The sequence below is a fragment of the Danio rerio genome, chromosome 11 (genome assembly GCF_052040795.2).
Source record: "Danio rerio strain M-AB ecotype USA chromosome 11, GRCz13ab, whole genome shotgun sequence".
Taxonomy (NCBI): Eukaryota; Metazoa; Chordata; class Actinopteri; order Cypriniformes; family Danionidae; genus Danio; species Danio rerio.
The window spans coordinates 1,970,847-1,979,929 of NC_141031.1; the positions used below are offsets into that span (position 1 = coordinate 1,970,847).

At 36.7% G+C, this 9,083-nt stretch overlaps 2 protein-coding genes across 4 annotated transcripts in view; both read left to right on the forward strand.

The window, feature by feature from the left end:
• The window catches only part of rbms2a (RNA binding motif, single stranded interacting protein 2a), a 608,287-nt gene that overhangs the window by 63,492 nt on the left and 535,712 nt on the right, over nucleotides 1–9,083 (forward strand). The window lies entirely within an intron of this gene.
• The window catches only part of rargb (retinoic acid receptor, gamma b), a 139,987-nt gene continuing 130,933 nt past the window's right edge, over nucleotides 30–9,083 (forward strand). For both annotated transcript variants that reach the window (XM_087271675.1, XM_087271674.1), the window contains exon 1: nucleotides 30–203. The gene's annotated coding sequence lies outside the window, so the exon portion shown is untranslated. The remainder of the gene's footprint in view (nucleotides 204–9,083) is intronic.

Genomic DNA, 9,083 nt, shown 5'->3' on the forward strand with positions numbered 1-9,083 from the left:
AGTCTCGGAACGCGCTGCATGATGGGATTGATTGAGCGGGAAACACCAGATTCATTAAAACGCGCTCTCCTCGACGGTGTGCTTTATTTTTAGACTCCTGCAGATTAAAAACACACACCCAATGGAGGATTACAGAGCTGAATGGAGAAAGGAGAAGATGCCAGAGCCGATTATTTCAGAACAAACTGCTGGAATCGTGTGAGGTTGGTTTGTTTGTTTGTTTATCGCGCAAAGACGACCAAATGTTGACAAAGTTCGAGTATTACAGTCAGTTTGTTTATAAATGTTTTTATTTTAAAAATATTTAGTATTATTATTTTAGTATTAGGGTTGGTATTAGTTTAATATTTTTGTCATTTAAAAAAAGTCTATATAAATATAGGCTAGTGGTATCAGGAACATTTGGGCCTTCAGGTAAAATGGGCTGTTTAAGATTGAAGTTTTAGTAATTTTTTTTTTTATTAACTAATTAATTCATTTTACTTCGGCTTAGTCCCTTATTGTAAAAAGAAATATTGACTAAAAATAGCAGGGTGAGCAAGGGTTGTTGATAGATCAGATACATTTGTGGCCGGAAATTAACGAGAATTTATTTCTATTTATTTTTATTTTCTATTCTATATTTTTCTGTTTATTTTCTAATTATTAAATTTCCCATTCATTGTATTTTATTAATGTCTACCCCAACCCTAAACACAACCATCACAGTAAGTTAAAAACAGTAGTTGTACTGAGTATTATTCATGTTATCTATTAAATTAGTCAATAAATTGTACGCTTAAACCCATCCATCACAGTGCTGTAAACATATTAATTATTGTTATACTTTGTCATTAAATAATTCTGCTATGTTATTGTGCATATCACGGCCGCATATCCAGACTAGACTTTACCGTCCGGCAGGGTCTTGAAAAGTCTTAAAATGTCTTAAATCCCAAAAGTTAAATTTTAGACCCCAAAAAGTCTTAAATCTACTTAAATGTTGTGCTGTAGCTCTTAAATCTTTATAAATGCTTTTGCTTTATATTTGCAGCAAACTGTTTGGAAGCATTTAACGTGTGCAAGAAGATGTCCAAAATCTTTACACACACTGACCAAGGGACTGTTTAGATGGATGTTGCAGTAGAGAAGATGATGGATGGTTACTGTTTGATGACCGAATGACCTTAAACACTCAGATTGACCTTGTACCCCAGTGTTGTGGGGACGTTGCATTTTGTTTGGAAATTAAAATCGGGTCGACATCAGTGCCCAACGTCCAACCTAAAAGCAACTAAATATCAATGCCTAATGATGTTACAGCTTGACGTTGTGTGGATGTTATCACTATGACGTCTATCAGATGATAAATTTTGGTTGCAATACCTGATGAATAAATGTCAGTATTTGATGTCAATAGGATGTTGGTTTAAGATGTTTGCTTAATGTTAGATTTTGGTCACTTTCCAACACAACCTTAAATCAACCAAATGTTAACATCATTAGACATCGTTATTGGATGTCAAAATAACGTACTTAGATGCTGGATAGACATTGAATTTTGGTCACCTGATGTCACAAACTAAATCTAGCCTAATATTAACGTCTTATGACGTGTGCCTGCTGGGCAATAGCTAAATGCACTACAGAATGTTACGTTTACACACATCCACAAATAACATGTAAACTCATCAGCTTTTCACAGTGTAATACTCGCTACTCATGAGTACTTTTAAAAGCTCTACTTTTTACTCATACTTTCAGTAATATTTACAACTGATACTTTTACTCTACTTGCACTACATTTTAGGCAAGTAATGGTGCTTTTACTTGAAGGATCTTCCACTCCAGTGTTTCCTCTTGAATTTTTTCCAGCTGTGGCGGCAGGCCTTTTTTTTTTTTACACAGATTTACCTGTGGCGTTATTGTAATGACAACTGTTGTGAGCGCAGTATTAGAAGTCGGGATCGCATTTATGTAATAGCCTACGAGCATGCAAATCTCTTCGCTTGCGCGCCAATTGCGCACAAAACTTCTTGCACGCCACCTCAAATATAAGCTGCTTCAAGAGCGTGCAGATCTTCTTGTGCGCTCTCAAATAAACGCTGCTGGGTGCGATTTAGTGCGTTTATGTAACGAGTATGTCTCCAGCATTTATTACATTTGCTAGGAATATTTATGAATGTCTCCAATACCTACAGAGTAGGATTAATGCGACCTGAAGTAAAGTGAAACTGCTATACGTCGTGTTTGCTGGCCTCATGCATCACGCACCTGTCTGTCAGTCAGTCAGTCAGCGCGTCACCTTAAAGGGTAAACAAATGACGCAAAGCAACTACTACGGTTATAGAAAAGTTTGTGCTACTATAATTCACTTACCCTTTAATACGTTTTGGTGCGTTTATTACCCGCTAATAAAAAAATAAAATGTTTTGAATGAGAAGCGGTAATGTAGCCATGGCGCCATGGAAGAATGAATGTAGCGGAAACCATGCACTCTTTCCACCACTAGTTGTTTTCATATACAAATGTAATGTCTTTAATTTTTTATTTGTTTATTTGTTATCAGGCCAAAATGATAGTTTTATGTTTCTGGACACTTCGAAAAAATCGATAGATGAAAAAGGTCCTGGTAATTATCTGGCAAAACATTAACTCTTACATTTAATGATATTTTCATCACAGTGCCATTCTTTAGAGCACAATTTAAATTATAGATGAAACACTTGCCTTTTTTTAATAATAATTTTTAGGCGCTTTATTTGGAAAGGACAGTAGAGGTTGCAGACAGGAAAGTATTAGGAGCAGAGAGAAGGGAAGGGTCGGCAAATTACCTCGAGCTGGGAATCGAACTCAGGTCCCTGTGAGCACCATGGTGCTATATGTCAGCGCACTTACGCTGAAGGCGTGTATGAAGTTGAGGCTTAACGCAATCGTCATCGCAGCGTCAGCCAATGAAATTCAGTCAGCAATAGGCCACTGTCTAGCTGGTGTATTTGCATACAGCGATCTGATTGGCTGACGCTTCCACAATGCAGTTTGGCAACGCTTGACGTCACCCATTCAAAATGAATGGGAAGCGTTGACACTGACGCCCCGCGTTAACCACTAGGCTATTGGCACCAACACTCTTTCCTTTTATATCAACAATTATTTTTACTGAATATCATTTATAGAGTCTATTAATCATTTTATCCTTTCACTGATTGGTCAGTTGTTCTCCCAATTATCAATTTGCGGTACAGTTTAAAACAAACGACATGTAAACCTGAACGTGCTTATAAAATGTAGACGTCATTGACACTGTTTGGTGTCCTGTTCTGATGTCTCCTAGCTCTGTGTGTGCATGTTTAGCCTGTCAGCAGGTCATGTGACAGTGATCTCCTGAACTGGTGACATCATCGTGTCTTTTGTAAGGCTGGTTTTGTAATGGTGGTAATCAGCTGTATTAATGTAAAGGGTTTAAAGGTTTATTTTCAGAGTGTCTGGAAGCATCCATGTCAGCAGGCCACTGTACTGCTTTTATTTATGTATGCTACATGATTCGAAAGCACATCACACATCTCATGGTATAGATGGGTATATATTTAGGGGGTCAAGCGCGAAGCGCTGAAACCCTATTGTTTTTGTTAAGATTTTTATTATTATTATTATTATTATTATTATTATTATTCTGCCGAAGTCACTATTGCCCAGACCAAACCGTAAGGCCGAGAGAGCTGAAACTTGGCCAGATGGTAGTACCCCGGTACACTACGTTCTGGCTAAAGATCAGCCAAATCAGACCATAGGTGGCGCTATGGCGCCAAAAAAACACTTTTTGGACATTTTTGGCCGCTATACGTTCACCGTTTGACGTAGACTCAAAAACTTTACATTTTTTCAATCCTTGGGTTAGCCCCAACAAAAGTGTATAGCAGAAATTTTTGCTCTACGACGCACCGTTTTCCCGCTACATCGCGATTTATCCGAAACCTACTTTTACAAACTAGTCCTAGGTTTTTCACTCAATCTAAACCAAACCAGCTCTCAAATGTTCTCTGGATACTGAATATCAATAATTATCAAAAAAAAGTTGACATTTTTATTCCCACTCGAAACAGTACACAACAATGTTTGATGCTAATTGAAGCTAAATGCTAATTGGAGCTATAACTTTTGAACGGAATGAGATATCATCACCAAACTTGGTAAACACATGTATAAGCTCAATTTGAGGTGACAGTGCAAAAACAGCGGACTTTGGCCACATGGTGGCGCTATAAAGCTTAAAAACCATAAAATGACCCTAACCTTACAACCGTTAGTCCGATCAGCTTGAAATTTGGCATGCAGTGTCTTTGACCAGTTTGCCATGACATATTATAAGGACAATAACACATCTCAAAAAACATGGCCGCCATTAGCCAATTAAAATTGTGCAGCCATTTAGCAAGGTTAACGATGAGCGATCGGAACGAAACTCACTGGGTATGTTCGACTTATGGACCTAGAGGTCTGTAAGAATTTTGAAAGAAATCGGCCTCTAGGGGGCGATTTTACGCAATTTTAAGGTGTAATGGGTTGTGTATCACACAACCTTTTGCAAAACCACACAAAATACATATCATATGATAGGCCTGCTCATACCGAACAGTTTGACACTCAAACCACTGCTGTCAGTCACACCGTTCGTTAAATATGCATCAATATAGGAAAAACCTACTTTTGCGAACTAGTCCCTGGTTTTTCACTCAATCGCAACGAAACGAGTGTTGTTAGAATCTCTGGACTGTGTAGATCAATAATTATCAAAAAAAAGTTGAACTTTTCACTTTGGCTAGCTGTAACAGGCTAATTTACAAAAGGGGCGTGTCCACACAAACCTACATGCCTGTAAACCAATAAGGAAAACTTACAACATCACAGAAATTGGTGAGCACATGTGTCATATCAATGAGAAGAAACTTGCAAAATTTTGTGAAGATCAAACCATAGGTGGCGCTATAATAGCAAAAATAGTCTTAAAAACATGCCAAATGGCTTAAAAATAAAGTAAATGTGCTTCATTTAAACACTATTTCACAAATACACTTAATCTACATATCATATGATAGGTCTGCTCATACAGAACAGTTTGACACTAAAACCACTGCTGTTACTCAGACCGTTCATTAAAAAAAACATCAATATGTACAAAACATACTTTTGCGAACTAGTCCCTGGTTTTTAGTTCAATCGCAACGAAACCAGTGTTAAATGAACCTCTGGACTGAGTAGATCAATATTTATCAAAAAAAAGTTGAATTTTCCATTTTAGATAGCTGTAACAGGCTCAATAACAAAAGGGGCGTGTCTACACGAACCTACATGCCTGTAAACCAATAAGGAAAACCTAAAACATCACAGAAATTGGTGAGCAGATGTGGCATATCAATTTGAATAAACATGCAAAAATTTTTGGAGATTGGGCAATAGGTGGCACTATAATAGTGGAAATGGTTCTAAAAACATGCTAAAATGGCTTAAAATGAAGTAAATGTGCTTCATTTACACAGTTATCACTAAAATGATTTATAAGTTTTTTTTTTTTTTGTCCATCTTGGATGTTTAAAGGTCTCAAAAACACATATTTTCAATATTCTATCATTTTAGCCACTATAACACAGACTTTTAACTGTCACCTACCATTTCTAACCACTAGATGTCACAACAAGACCACTTATTTATTGTTCATAACATTTGCATACCTTTGCTGTTTTACATTTTTTGAGTTTAAAGTCAGGGAAATTGCATTTAGGATCATTCTGAATCATATTTTGACCTGATGCAAACACTGTTATGCATTAAACATCTAATTTGGTCCCAGTTAACCTCTTCATAATAATTCCAATAGGTAAAACTGGTTCTATAATTAAACACCTTGTTTTAAAACATAAGTAAAGAAAATCACAACTGTGGCTTCTAGATGGCAGTAACAGACCACTTATTGTTTATTTTACTGCTCTATAGCAAAGAATGTAATGTAATGTTATGTAATGCATTCTGAATCCCAAACTGACATGGCATGAACACAGTTAATGCATTTAAGATCAAATTTAGTCAAAGCTTTTCACACTTTTTACTCTGTAGATTTTTAATTCTTTTAATAAAATACAAATTTTTCATTTTATACATTTAGAACATGCTCAATTATAGAAGGGATATGTTTATGCACACCTAAATGGCTGTAATCACATAAATAAATTACACTGTGGCCACTAGATGGCAGTAGGAGATCACTAATAGCTTATTCACTGCTCTTTTGTCATTTTTATTAAGAAGAGCTAAAATAGCCATAACTCATGAAGGAATTAAAATATCTTCACCAAACTTGTTACACATATGCAAGAGGTCAGTCTAAGGTCATAGCATAAAACTCGTAGACAATGGCCACATGATGGCGCTATACATTGTAAAATCACTGTATCTGAGTAACCATTTATCTGATTAACTAAAAATTTGACATGTCGTGTCTTTGTCTAAGGTGCCATGACTCGATCTACACATTATATCATAGGGCTGCTTATACTGGTCACTTTGATATAAAAGCGGTCACTCAATGTTCATTAAAAATTTGTCAATATGTAAAAATCGAAGTTGCTTCTCTGGAGTGTTTAATCAAACATTTGTTAGCTCAATCTATAAACTCTAACACTCTAATCGTATATTTCGTTGTCGAATAAACTACTTACAGGCTTCCTGACTGCTATATGACCTTACCCTGCTAAACTGCTTGACCCCCGTTAATTGCTGCTTGCAGCTATATTTATTATTGTTTTTGTAATTTATATTTAATCTCGGTAATGCGTTAGTGTTGTCAGGAGAGGGCGCTGCTCTCCTTGTTATCTTCTGATTTTAGTTTCGTATAACCTTCCTTGAGAGTGGCGTGGTGGCACAGTGAGTAGCCTGATCGCCTCATAGCAAGAAGGTCGCTGGTTCGAGACTCGGCTGGGTCAGTTTGCATGTTCTTCCCGTGTTGGCATGCGCTATATGGGAATTGGGTAAGCTAAATTGTCCGTAATGTATGTGTGTGAATGAGTGTGTATGGGTGTTTCCCAGAGATGGGTTGCAGATGGAAAGGCATTTGCTGCATAAAAAAATATACTGGATAAGTTGGCGGTTCATTCAGCTGTGGCAACCCCGGATTAATAAAAAGACCAAGTCGAAAAGAAAATGAATGAATAAATCTCATTCAAATAAATTTCTTGTAATAACTTCTAGGTCAAAGATTAATCGCATGCCAAGTAAAGGTTTGTATATATATATATATATATATATATATATATATATATATATATATATATATATATATATATATATATATATATATATATATATGTATATTTAAAGTGCAGTGGCGAATTTAACCAATAAGCGAGGTAAGCGGCCACTTAGGGCCCCAGAAAAATTTATGTAATTAAATATTAATTTATATAAAATAAAATGTAACGTTATGTAATAATTATAATATTACAAAATATTATTATTACGTCTGTACAAATTTGTCCACCATCCCTAATCATGGAGCAGTCCAGCAGTCGAATTTATATATACAAAAAACACAAATAATTTTAGTTGTAAATTCATTTTATGAAAACTCATCGTTTAAAATGCAGACAATAGGTTTGAATGATATAAAAAACAGCTAAATTAATAAAAAAGTGTGGAGTTTGCATGTTCTCCCCGTGTTGGTATGGGCTTCCTCCGGGTGCTTTATAGCTACACATGCGCTATAGGTAAATTGGATAAGCTAAATTGTCTGTTGTGTGTGTGTGTGTGTGTGTGTGTGTGAATGAGTGTGTATGGATGTTTCCCAGTGATGGGTTGCAGCTGGAAAGGCATCCGCTGTGTAAAACATCTGCTGAATAAGTTGGCGGTTCATTTCCTTGTGGTGACAGTGGGATTAAGCTGAAGGAAAATGAATGAATAAATGTGAATATATAAATAAAAATATACTTACATATATATTTATATATTTAGTGTGTCTATTTCTACAGGATATTTCTGGGTGTACTGTGTCTCTTTTATGTTCACTCTTCATTTATTTAATGTGACTCTTCATTTAAATGTTATATGGCGCACCAACCTCAAGAGGGCGCACGTGCAATACATATAAATCTTATATTAAGCATCCGCTTTTTTCACGTATTCTAGAGTTGCGGATATTAAATAAATAGCAGGTGCATTCTAAAAATTGATTTAAAACTCTCATGGTTTTGTTGTTGTTGTTGTTTTTGTTGTAGCTACCCAATAAATTAAAGTCAAACTGAAGATCAGAGATTTAATGGGACAGTTGACACAAAAAATTAACATTCTGTCATCATGTACTCACTCACCCGTTAGTTTTTTAAAACTTTCATGAACATCTACTGTTAAACATTAAGAAGATATTTTGAAAAATGCAGGAAATCTGTAACCATTGACCTCCATAGTAGACTATTTGTTTTCCCTACTGTGGAAGTCAATGGTTACAGGTTTCCAGCTACAGGTTGCCAGAGGTCAGGGGAGAATGGCCAGACTGGTTCCAGTTGATAGAAAGGCAACAGCAACTCAAATAAGCACTCGTTACAACCGAGCTCTGCAGAAGAGCATCTCTGAACACACAACACGTCCAACCTTGAGGCGGATGGGCTACAGCAGCAGAAGACCACACCGGGTGCCGCTCCTGTCAGCTAAGAACAGGAAACTGAGGCTACAATTCACACAGACTCACCAAAACTGGACAATAGAAGATTGGAGAAACGTTGCTGCTCTGATGAGTCTCCATTTCTGCTGACACATTCAGATGCTCGGCTCACAATTTGGCCTCAACAACATGAAAGCATGGATCATCCTGCCTTGTATCAGCGGTTCAGGCTGGTGGTGGTGGTGTAATGGTGTGGGGGGGATTTTCTTTGGGTCCATTAGTACCAATTGAGCATCAACGCCACAGCCTACCTGAGTATTGCTGCTGACCATGTCCATCCCTTTATGAGCACAGTGTCTCCATCTTCTGATGGCTACTTCCAGCAGGATAACGCAGCATGTCATAAAGCTCAATCATCTCAGTCTGGTGAACACGACAATGAGTTCACTGCACTCAA